At 41.8% G+C, this 11,214-nt stretch overlaps 1 protein-coding gene across 5 annotated transcripts in view; it reads left to right on the top strand.

The window, feature by feature from the left end:
* The first annotated feature begins 330 nt into the window (after positions 1 to 330).
* Positions 331 to 11,214, top strand: part of SEMA6C (semaphorin 6C) — a 146,039-nt gene continuing 135,155 nt past the window's right edge. For 3 of the 5 annotated variants that reach the window (XM_073639380.1, XM_073639379.1, XM_073639378.1), the window contains exon 1: positions 332 to 561. The gene's annotated coding sequence lies outside the window, so the exon portion shown is untranslated. Of the gene's footprint in view, positions 562 to 11,214 lie in introns of all 5 variants that reach the window. The other 2 variants (XM_073639377.1, XM_073639376.1) reach the window with 1 other exon arrangement.

Here is an 11,214-nt window from a genome sequence, read left to right as displayed (position 1 = left end):
TGTGTACACCAGACTGACCTGACGGAGGACTGTGTACACCAGACTGACCTGACGGAGGACTACACACCACAATGACACACTGTAACGATTCCTCTTCTATGAGAAATATTAGGTATGTACCATTCACTGACACAAGCCCAGCCTACAGACTGACCCACTGTAACAAGCCCTCAGCTGTGCGTCGCCCACAGCGGCCTCTCAGGACGTTAACCCTCGGCGTGCTGCAGGAGCTGGCAGTGACAGCTGACAGCAGGTCTGGGCGGTGATGGAGGAGGGCTGTGCAGCCAGGGGTGGGCAGGCAGTGGGCAGCCATTGGTCGTCAGCAGCAGGGAGTGATCGGGGGCGGCGGAGGATTACGAGATCCTGGCATGCAGTAGTTTTGTTTTTCTCTGCCTTCAGTTTGGAGAAAGGAGCAACGTTCACACCACCAGGAATTATAGCACCCCTGCCCAGGAATCCGGGGCATGTGCCGCCCCGGCCGGACCCCAACACTCTCACAGACCATTGTTTCCAGAAACGACCCTCAAAATAGAAGGAAAGTGAGCCCTCATCGCCGGCAAGGTAAGAGCCGTCCCTGCTCCGCTTATCCCGGCCATTGTCTCCTCACACTCGGGAAACACCGGGATGGCAGCTGTCAGCCATGGCCGGACACAGCACTGCTCGGGGGAAGTTATGGGGAGAGTGGGGGGGCACTGCCAGGAGGAGGGTGGGGGGCACTGCCAGGAGTAAGGTGGGGAGTGGGGTGCAGGTGATCAGTGCCAGGAGGAGGATGGGGGTGCAGGTGATCAGTGCCAGGAGGAGGATGGGGGGGCAGGTGATCAGTGCCAGGAGGAGGATGGGGGGGCAGGTGATCAGTGCCAGGAGGAGGATGGGGGGGCAGGTGATCAGTGCCAGGAGGAGGATGGGGGGGCAGGTGATCAGTGCCAGGAGGAGGATGGGGGGGCAGGTGATCAGTGCCAGGAGGAGGATGGGGGGGCAGGTGATCAGTGCCAGGAGGAGGGTGGGGGGCAGGTGGGCACTGCCAGGAGGAGGGTGGGGGGCACTGCCAGGAGTAAGGTGGGGAGGGGGGTGCAGGTGATCAGTGCCAGGAGGAGGATGGGGGGGCAGGTGATCAGTGCCAGGAGGAGGATGGGGGGGCAGGTGATCAGTGCCAGGAGGAGGGTGGGGGGGCAGGTGATCAGTGCCAGGAGGAGGATGGGGGGGCAGGTGATCAGTGCCAGGAGGAGGATGGGGGGGCAGGTGATCAGTGCCAGGAGGAGGATGGGGGGGCAGGTGATCAGTGCCAGGAGGAGGGTGGGGGGCAGGTGGGCACTGCCAGGAGTAAGGGGGGGGGGCAGGTGATCAGTGCCAGGAGGAGGATGGGGGGCAGCAATTATGTCTGACTGTGTCCACGGGACAACGTTATCCGCAGGTCCCCCCCATATACACACTGTCAGCGGCTCCATAACCAGATCTGCGGTGTGCACCGACCACCTATAGATGTGTATGTCCACGTCATGTATATACCGTGCGGTATACACTTATATACCCGGACCACCTATAGGTGTTTATGTCCACGTCATGTATATACTGTGCGGTATACACTTATATACCCGGACCACCTATAGGTGTTTATGTCCACGTCATGTATATACCGTGCGGTATACACTTATATACCCGGACCACCTATAGATGTGTATGTCCACGTCATGTATATACCGTGCGGTATACACTTATATACCCGGACCACCTATAGGTGTTTATGTCCACGTCATGTATATACCGTGCGGTATACACTTATATACCCGGACCACCTATAGATGTGTATGTCCACGTCATGTATATACCGTGCGGTATACACTTATATACCCGGACCACCTATAGGTGTTTATGTCCACGTCATGTATATACCGTGCGGTATACACTTATATACCCGGACCACCTATAGGTGTTTATGTCCACGTCATGTATATACCGTGCGGTATACACTTATATACCCGGACCACCTATAGATGTGTATGTCCACGTCATGTATATACTGTGCGGTATACACTTATATACCCGGACCACCTATAGATGTGTATGTCCACGTCATGTATATACTGTGCGGTATACACTTATATACCCGGACCACCTATAGATGTGTATGTCCACGTCATGTATATACTGTGCATTTATATTTTGTCAATATATGTGCTCGTCTTACTGTCTATACCACATAGTACAGGGCCGTGGAATAAGTGTCATATATATATATATATATATATATATATATATATATATATATATATATATATATATATATATACATACATATATATATATTACACATACATACATACATACACAAGAAAAATACATATGTATACAAAATGGTATAATATGTGCAGAAAGTTCTACACATGCATACAGAAACAAACACTAAAATATATATTTATATACACAGACAAAAATACATTCAGATACAAATACACAGATACAGAAACAAGCACAGAGACAGTTACATACATAAACCTCACACAGGTAGGTTCATACTGCACAGAGACATGGATATTCATATATACACACAGATCCATGTGGACACACATAGTGATACATGCACAAAGGTTTATATATCATATCATGCACACACATGTATACACACACACGTACATATATACACACATGTATACACACACACGTACATATATACACACATGTATACACACACACGTACATATATACACACATGTATACACACACACGTACATATATACACACATGTATACACACACACATGTACATATATACACACATGTATACACACACATGTACATATGTACACACATGTATACACACACACGTACATATATACACACATGTATACACACACATGTACATATGTACACACAAACACAAATGAAGCAATGGATATACACACATTACACACACATTTGTGTACTTGTGTGTGTGCAGCCATACTTACACACATACACACACACAGCCCTGAACCCAGACTGACTCTCCTTTCCCTCCTCATCACTGAGAAGTGCAGCATTAACCCTTGCTACTCGGCAATCTGTTCCAGCGGGTGAGGAGTTAAGCAGCGGCCTCTCCAGCTGTGACTGATGGATCTGCTCCTGGTCACACTCTCCATCCTCTGCTGGGAGCTCACAGGACTGGAAATCTCCACACTGGGATCAGGACTGGGAACAATTAACCCTTCAGCTGCCCCGACCATGCACAACAGCAGAGCAATATGTGTATAATACGTGCAGCATATACCATGCAGAGCAATATGTATACGATACCTGCAGTATATACCATGCAGAGCAATATGTGTATAATACGTGCAGCATATACCATGCAGAGCAATATGTATACGATACCTGCAGTATATACCATGCAGAGCAATATGTATACGATACCTGCAGTATATACCATGCAGAGCTGTATGTGTATAATACGTGCAGCATATACCATGCAGAGCAATATGTGTATAATACGTGCAGCATATACCATGCAGAGCAATATGTGTATAATACATGCAGCATATACCATGCAGAGCAATATGTATACGATACCTGCAGTATATACCATGCAGAGCAATATGTGTATAATACGTGCAGCATATACCATGCAGAGCAATATGTGTATAATACGTGCAGCATATACCATGCAGAGCAATATGTATACGATACCTGCAGTATATACCATGCAGAGCTGTATGTGTACGATACGTGCAGCATATACCATGCAGAGCAATATGTATACGATACCTGCAGTATATACCATGCAGAGCAATATGTATACGATACCTGCAGTATATACCATGCAGAGCTGTATGTGTACGATACGTGCAGCATATACTATGCAGAGCAATATGTGTACGATACCTGCAGTATATACCATGCAGAGCAATATGTGTATAATACGTGCCGCATATACCATGCAGAGCAATATGTGTACGATACGTGCAGCATATACCATGCAGAGCAATATGTATACGATACCTGCAGTATATACCATGCAGAGCAATATGTGTATAATACGTGCAGCATATACCATGCAGAGCAATATGTATACGATACATGCAGCATATACCATGCAGAGCAATATGTGTATGATACGTGCAGCATATACCATGCAGAGCAATATGTGTACGATACTTGCAGCATATACCATGCAGAGCAATATGTGTATAATGCGTGCAGTATATACCATGCAGAGCAATATATGTATAATACGTGCAGCATATACCATGCAGAGCAATATGTATACGATACCTGCAGTATATACCATGCAGAGCAATATGTGTATAATGCGTGCAGCATATACCATGCAGAGCAATATGTGTATAATACGTGCAGCATATACCATGCAGAGCAATATGTATACGATACCTGCAGTATATACCATGCAGAGCTGTATGTGTACGATACGTGCAGCATATACCATGCAGAGCAATTTGTATACGATACCTGCAGTATATACCATGCAGAGCAATATGTGTATAATACGTGCAGCATATACCATGCAGAGCAATATGTGTACGATACGTGCAGCATATACCATGCAGAGCAATATGTATACGATACCTGCAGTATATACCATGCAGAGCAATATGTGTATAATACGTGCAGCATATACCATGCAGAGCAATATGTGTATAATACGTGCAGCATATACCATGCAGAGCAATATGTGTATAATACATGCAGGATATACCATGCAGAGCAATATGTATACGATACCTGCAGTATATACCATGCAGAGCAATATGTGTATAATACGTGCAGCATATACCATGCAGAGCAATATGTGTATAATACGTGCAGCATATACCATGCAGAGCAATATGTATACGATACCTGCAGTATATACCATGCAGAGCTGTATGTGTACGATACGTGCAGCATATACCATGCAGAGCAATATGTATACGATACCTGCAGTATATACCATGCAAAGCAATATGTATACGATACCAGCAGTATATACCATGCAGAGCTGTATGTGTACGATACGTGCAGCATATACTATGCAGAGCAATAAGTGTACGATACCTGCAGTATATACCATGCAGAGCAATATGTGTATAATACGTGCAGCATATACCATGCAGAGCAATATGTGTATAATACGTGCAGCATATACCATGCAGAGCAATATGTATACGATACCTGCAGTATATACAATGCAGAGCTGTATGTGTACGATACGTGCAGCATATACCATGCAGAGCAATATGTATACGATACCTGCAGTATATACCATGCAGAGCAATATGTGTATAATACGTGCAGCATATACCATGCAGAGCAATATGTGTATAATACGTGCAGCATATACCATGCAGAGCAATATGTGTATAATACATGCAGCATATACCATGCAGAGCAATATGTATACGATACCTGCAGTATATACCATGCAGAGCAATATGTGTATAATACGTGCAGCATATACCATGCAGAGCAATATGTGTATAATACGTGCAGCATATACCATGCAGAGCAATATGTATACGATACCTGCAGTATATACCATGCAGAGCTGTATGTGTACGATATGTGCAGCATATACCATGCAGAGCAATATGTATACGATACCTGCAGTATATACCATGCAGAGAAATATGTATACGATACCTGCAGTATATACCATGCAGAGCTGTATGTGTACGATACGTGCAGCATATACTATGCAGAGCAATATGTGTACGATACCTGCAGTATATACCATGCAGAGCAATATGTGTATAATACGTGCCGCATATACCATGCAGAGCAATATGTGTACGATACGTGCAGCATATACCATGCAGAGCAATATGTATACGATACCTGCAGTATATACCATGCAGAGCAATATGTGTATAATACGTGCAGCATATACCATGCAGAGCAATATGTATACGATACATGCAGCATATACCATGCAGAGCAATATGTGTATGATACGTGCAGCATATACCATGCAGAGCAATATGTGTACGATACTTGCAGCATATACCATGCAGAGCAATATGTGTATAATGCGTGCAGTATATACCATGCAGAGCAATATATGTATAATACGTGCAGCATATACCATGCAGAGCAATATGTATACGATACCTCCAGTATATACCATGCAGAGCAATATGTGTATAATGCGTGCAGCATATACCATGCAGAGCAATATGTGTATAATACGTGCAGCATATACCATGCAGAGCAATATGTATACGATACCTGCAGTATATACCATGCAGAGCTGTATGTGTACGATACGTGCAGCATATACCATGCAGAGCAATTTGTATACGATACCTGCAGTATATACCATGCAGAGCAATATGTGTATAATACGTGCAGCATATACCATGCAGAGCAATATGTGTACGATACGTGCAGCATATACCATGCAGAGCAATATGTATACGATACCTGCAGTATATACCATGCAGAGCAATATGTGTATAATACGTGCAGCATATACCATGCAGAGCAATATGTGTATAATACGTGCAGCATATACCATGCAGAGCAATATGTGTATAATACATGCAGGATATACCATGCAGAGCAATATGTATACGATACCTGCAGTATATACCATGCAGAGCAGTATGTGTATAATACGTGCAGCATATACCATGCAGAGCAATATGTGTATAATACGTGCAGCATATACCATGCAGAGCAATATGTATACGATACCTGCAGTATATACCATGCAGAGCTGTATGTGTACGATACGTGCAGCATATACCATGCAGAGCAATATGTATACGATACCTGCAGTATATACCATGCAGAGCAATATGTATACGATACCAGCAGTATATACCATGCAGAGCTGTATGTGTACGATACGTGCAGCATATACTATGCAGAGCAATATGTGTACGATACCTGCAGTATATACCATGCAGAGCAATATGTGTATAATACGTGCAGCATATACCATGCAGAGCAATATGTGTATAATACGTGCAGCATATACCATGCAGAGCAATATGTATACGATACCTGCAGTATATACAATGCAGAGCTGTATGTGTACGATACGTGCAGCATATACCATGCAGAGCAATATGTATACGATACGTGCAGCATATACCATGCAGAGCAATATGTGTACGATACTTGCAGTATATACCATGCGGAACAATATGTGTACGATACTTGCAGTATATACCATGCAGGGCAATATGTGTATAATACGTGCAGTATATACCATGCAGAGCAGTATGTGTACGATACGTGCAGCATATACCATGCAGAGCAATATGTGTACGATACGTGCATTATATGCCATGCGGAGCATTATGTGTAGGATACGTGCAGCATATACCATGCAGAGCAGTATGTGTACGATACGTGCAGCTTATACCATGCAGAGCAATATGTGTACGATACGTGCATTATATGCCATGCGGAGCATTATGTGTAGGATACGTGCAGCATATACCATGCGGAGCAATATGTGTACGATACGTGCATTATATGCCATGCGGAGCATTATGTGTAGGATACGTGCAGCATATACCATGCGGAGCAATATGTGTACGATACGTGCATTATATGCCATGCGGAGCATTATGTGTAGGATACGTGCAGCATATACCATGCGGAGCAATATGTGTACGATTACAGCACTGTTCGTCATTGTTATTGGTCAGTGTGTGGCAGTGTTATTCACTGACAGTATATTGGTATTATTTGAGCATTGTATGGCGGTATTTACTGTACACTTTGGGGTGTTTTCATGGTAAGTGGTGGCAGCGCAGTATAGCATAGGTTGTAGCCAGCATAAGCATAGTTATATGGGCACTGTATGGCAGGGTTATTTGTACAGTGTGTGACAGTACACCATATGGGGGAGTGAAGGTACCATACAACCTTGTTTTGTTTCTACCGGTCTAAGTGAGCAGTCGAGAACCGACTTGGCGGCACTTTATAATAAGGGCGATAGATACAGGCGAGGACTTGTAGGAACAGCTGGGAGACTGGAGACGTAACGTTCTGTATCCCAGACATTGTTATGGGGCCAGTATTGGGGGGTCTCTCTGAGAGCGAGGTAACCGGACCCTGAGCATTGGACCTGGCTCTGCACCCCTCCTTTTTATCTAAAAGCCCCTGTTCTCGGAGTTAACCCCCTCATGTCTCTTCCTCCTCCCGACGCGATACCGGCGCTGTCAGGCTGCCAAGATTCGAAACAATGGCTGTCGAAACCGTGCTGGGAGCTTGGACAGGGAGTTTTGTGTCTGCACAGTCCGGTCCCTGAGGTCTGTGTGCGGAGTATCTCCGTGTGCCGCAGGGCACCCCCTCCTCCCCTCCCACAGCGCTGTGCCCGGAGAAATGCCATTTACCCGACACCCCTTGGGGCCATAATCGCATTACATACCCCCTGCTCCGAACCCTTGTAACACCTTACAGCCTTCATCGCCAAAAATACCCTCTGCCCCCAAGAGCTGACAATCTATTCAGCACAAGGTCTGGATCTTTTAAGTCACGACTAGTGAAATTCTGTGCCCAAGAGCTGACAATCGAAGTTTATTTAGTGTTACAGTGAAGGCAGACAATCTGAACCCTCAGTGTTAGGATGTTTCATATTGTCCTTTGATGTAACGCCTCGCATGCTGGATTACCTCTACCTCAACTCTGTATCATTTAGACAGAATTAGGGAAATTTACATTCTGTCAGAAAACGTCAGCGGAGCAGGGAACGGAGGAGGAAAGATGAATGTTAGATGATCGCACACTGAGCGGCGGAGACAAAGCGCAACATTTCCATATAGTTGGTACCAACGTCTCATAAGCGAGCAGCCGGGGGCAGCAGAACCGAGCAGGACTGTTACTGAGCACCCGCTGCACCCATACTACCATTATGTCTCATCTACGTCACATAGAATTGTCACCCTCATAGCAACCTACATAGGGGCAGTATTATAGTAGTTATATTCTTGTACATAGGGGCAGCATTATAGTAGTTATATGCTTGTACATAGGGGCAGTATTATAGTAGTTATATTCTTGTACATAGGGGGCAGTATTATAGTAGTTATATTCTTGTACCTAGGGGCAGTATTATAGTAGTTATATTCTTGTACATAGGGGCAGTATTATAGTAGTTATATTCTTGTACACATGGGGCAGTATTATAGTAGTTATATTCTTGTACATAGGAGTAGTATTATAGTAGTTATATTCTTGTACATAGGGGCAGTATAATAGTAGTTATATTCTTGTACATAGGGGGCAGTATTATAGTAATTATATTCTTGTACATAGGAGCAGTATTATAGTAGTTATATACTTGTACATAGGAGCAGTATTATAGTAGTTATATTCTTGTACATAGGAGCTGTATTATAGTAGTTATATTCTTGTACATAGGAGCAGTATTATAATAGTTATATTGTACATAGGAGTAGTATTATAGTAGTTATATTCTTGTACATAGGGGCAGTATTATAGTAGTTATATTCTTATACATAGGGAGCAGGATTATAGTAGTTATATTCTTGTATATAGGGAGCAGTATTATAGTAGTTATATTCTTGTATATAGGGGCAGTATTATAGTAGTTATATTCTTGTACATAGGGGCAGTATTATAGTAGTTATATTCTTGTACATAGAGAGCAGTATTATAGTAGTTATATTCTTGTATATAGGAGCAGTATTATAGTAGTTATATTCTTATACATAGGGAGCAGTATTATAGTAGTTATATTCTTGTACACATGGGGCAGTATTATAGTAGTTATATTCTTGTACATAGGGAGCAGTATTATAGTAGTTATATTCTTATACATAGGGAGCAGTATTATAGTAGTTATATTCTTGTACACATGGGGCAGTATTATAGTAGTTATATTCTTGTACATAGGAGTAGTATTATAGTAGTTATATTCTTGTACATAGGGGCAGTATAATAGTAGTTATATTCTTGTACATAGGGGGCAGTATTATAGTAGTTATATTCTTGTACATAGGAGTAGTATTATAGTAGTTATATTCTTGTACATAGGGGCAGTATTATAGTAGTTATATTCTTGTACATAGGGGGCAGTATTATAGTAGTTATATTCTTGTACATAGGGGCAGTATTATAGTAGTTATATTCTTGTACATAGGGGCAGTATAATAGTAGCTATATTCTAGTACATAGGGGTAGTATTATAGTTGTTATATTCTTGTACATAGGAGCAGTATTATAGTTGTTATATTCTTGTACATAGGGGCAGTATTATAGTAGATATATTATTGTACATAGTGGCAGTATTATAGTAGTTATATTCTTGTACATAGGGGGCAGTATTATAGTAGTTATATTCTTGTACATAGAGAGCAGTATTATAGTAGTTATATTCTTGTATATAGGAGCAGTATTATAGTAGTTATATTCTTATACATAGGGAGCAGTATTATAGTAGTTATATTCTTGTACACATGGGGCAGTATTATAGTAGTTATATTCTTGTACATAGGAGTAGTATTATAGTAGTTATATTCTTGTACATAGGGGGCAGTATTATAGTAGTTATATTCTTATACATAGGGGGCAGTATTATAGTAGTTATATTCTTGTATATAGGGACAGTATTGTAGTAGTTATATTCTTGTACATAGGAGCAGTATTATAGTAGTTATATTCTTGTACATAGGAGCAGTATTATAGTAGTTATATTCTTGTACATAGGAGTAGTATTATAGTAGTTATATTCTTGTACATAGGGGCAGTATTATAGTAGTTATATTCTTGTACATATGGGGCAGTATTAAAGTAGTTATATTCTTGTACATAGGAGCAGTATTATAGTAGTTATATTCTTGTACATAGGAGCAGTATTATAGTAGTTATATTCTTGTACATAGGGGCAGTATTATAGTAGTTATATTCTTGTATATAGGGACAGTATTATAGTAGTTATATTCTTGTACATAGGAGCAGTATTATAGTAGTTATATTCTTGTACATAGGGGCAGCATTATAGTAGTTATATTCTTGTACATATGGGGCAGTATTAAAGTAGTTATATTCTTGTACATAGGAGCAGTATTATAGTAGTTATATTCTTGTACATAGGGGCAGTATTATAGTAGTTATATTCTTGTACATAGGGACAGTATTATAGTAGTTATATTCTTGTACATAGGAGCAGTATTATAGTAGTTATATTCTTATACATATGGGCAGCACTATAGTAGTTATATTCGTGTACATATGGGGCAGTATTAAAGTAGTTATATTCTTGTACATA

The sequence above is a fragment of the Phyllobates terribilis genome, unplaced genomic scaffold (genome assembly GCF_046119375.1).
Source record: "Phyllobates terribilis strain yellow unplaced genomic scaffold, ASM4611937v1 Scaffold_7__3_contigs__length_470593459, whole genome shotgun sequence".
Taxonomy (NCBI): domain Eukaryota; kingdom Metazoa; phylum Chordata; class Amphibia; order Anura; family Dendrobatidae; genus Phyllobates; species Phyllobates terribilis.
This window is presented reverse-complemented; position numbering and strand designations above follow the sequence as displayed.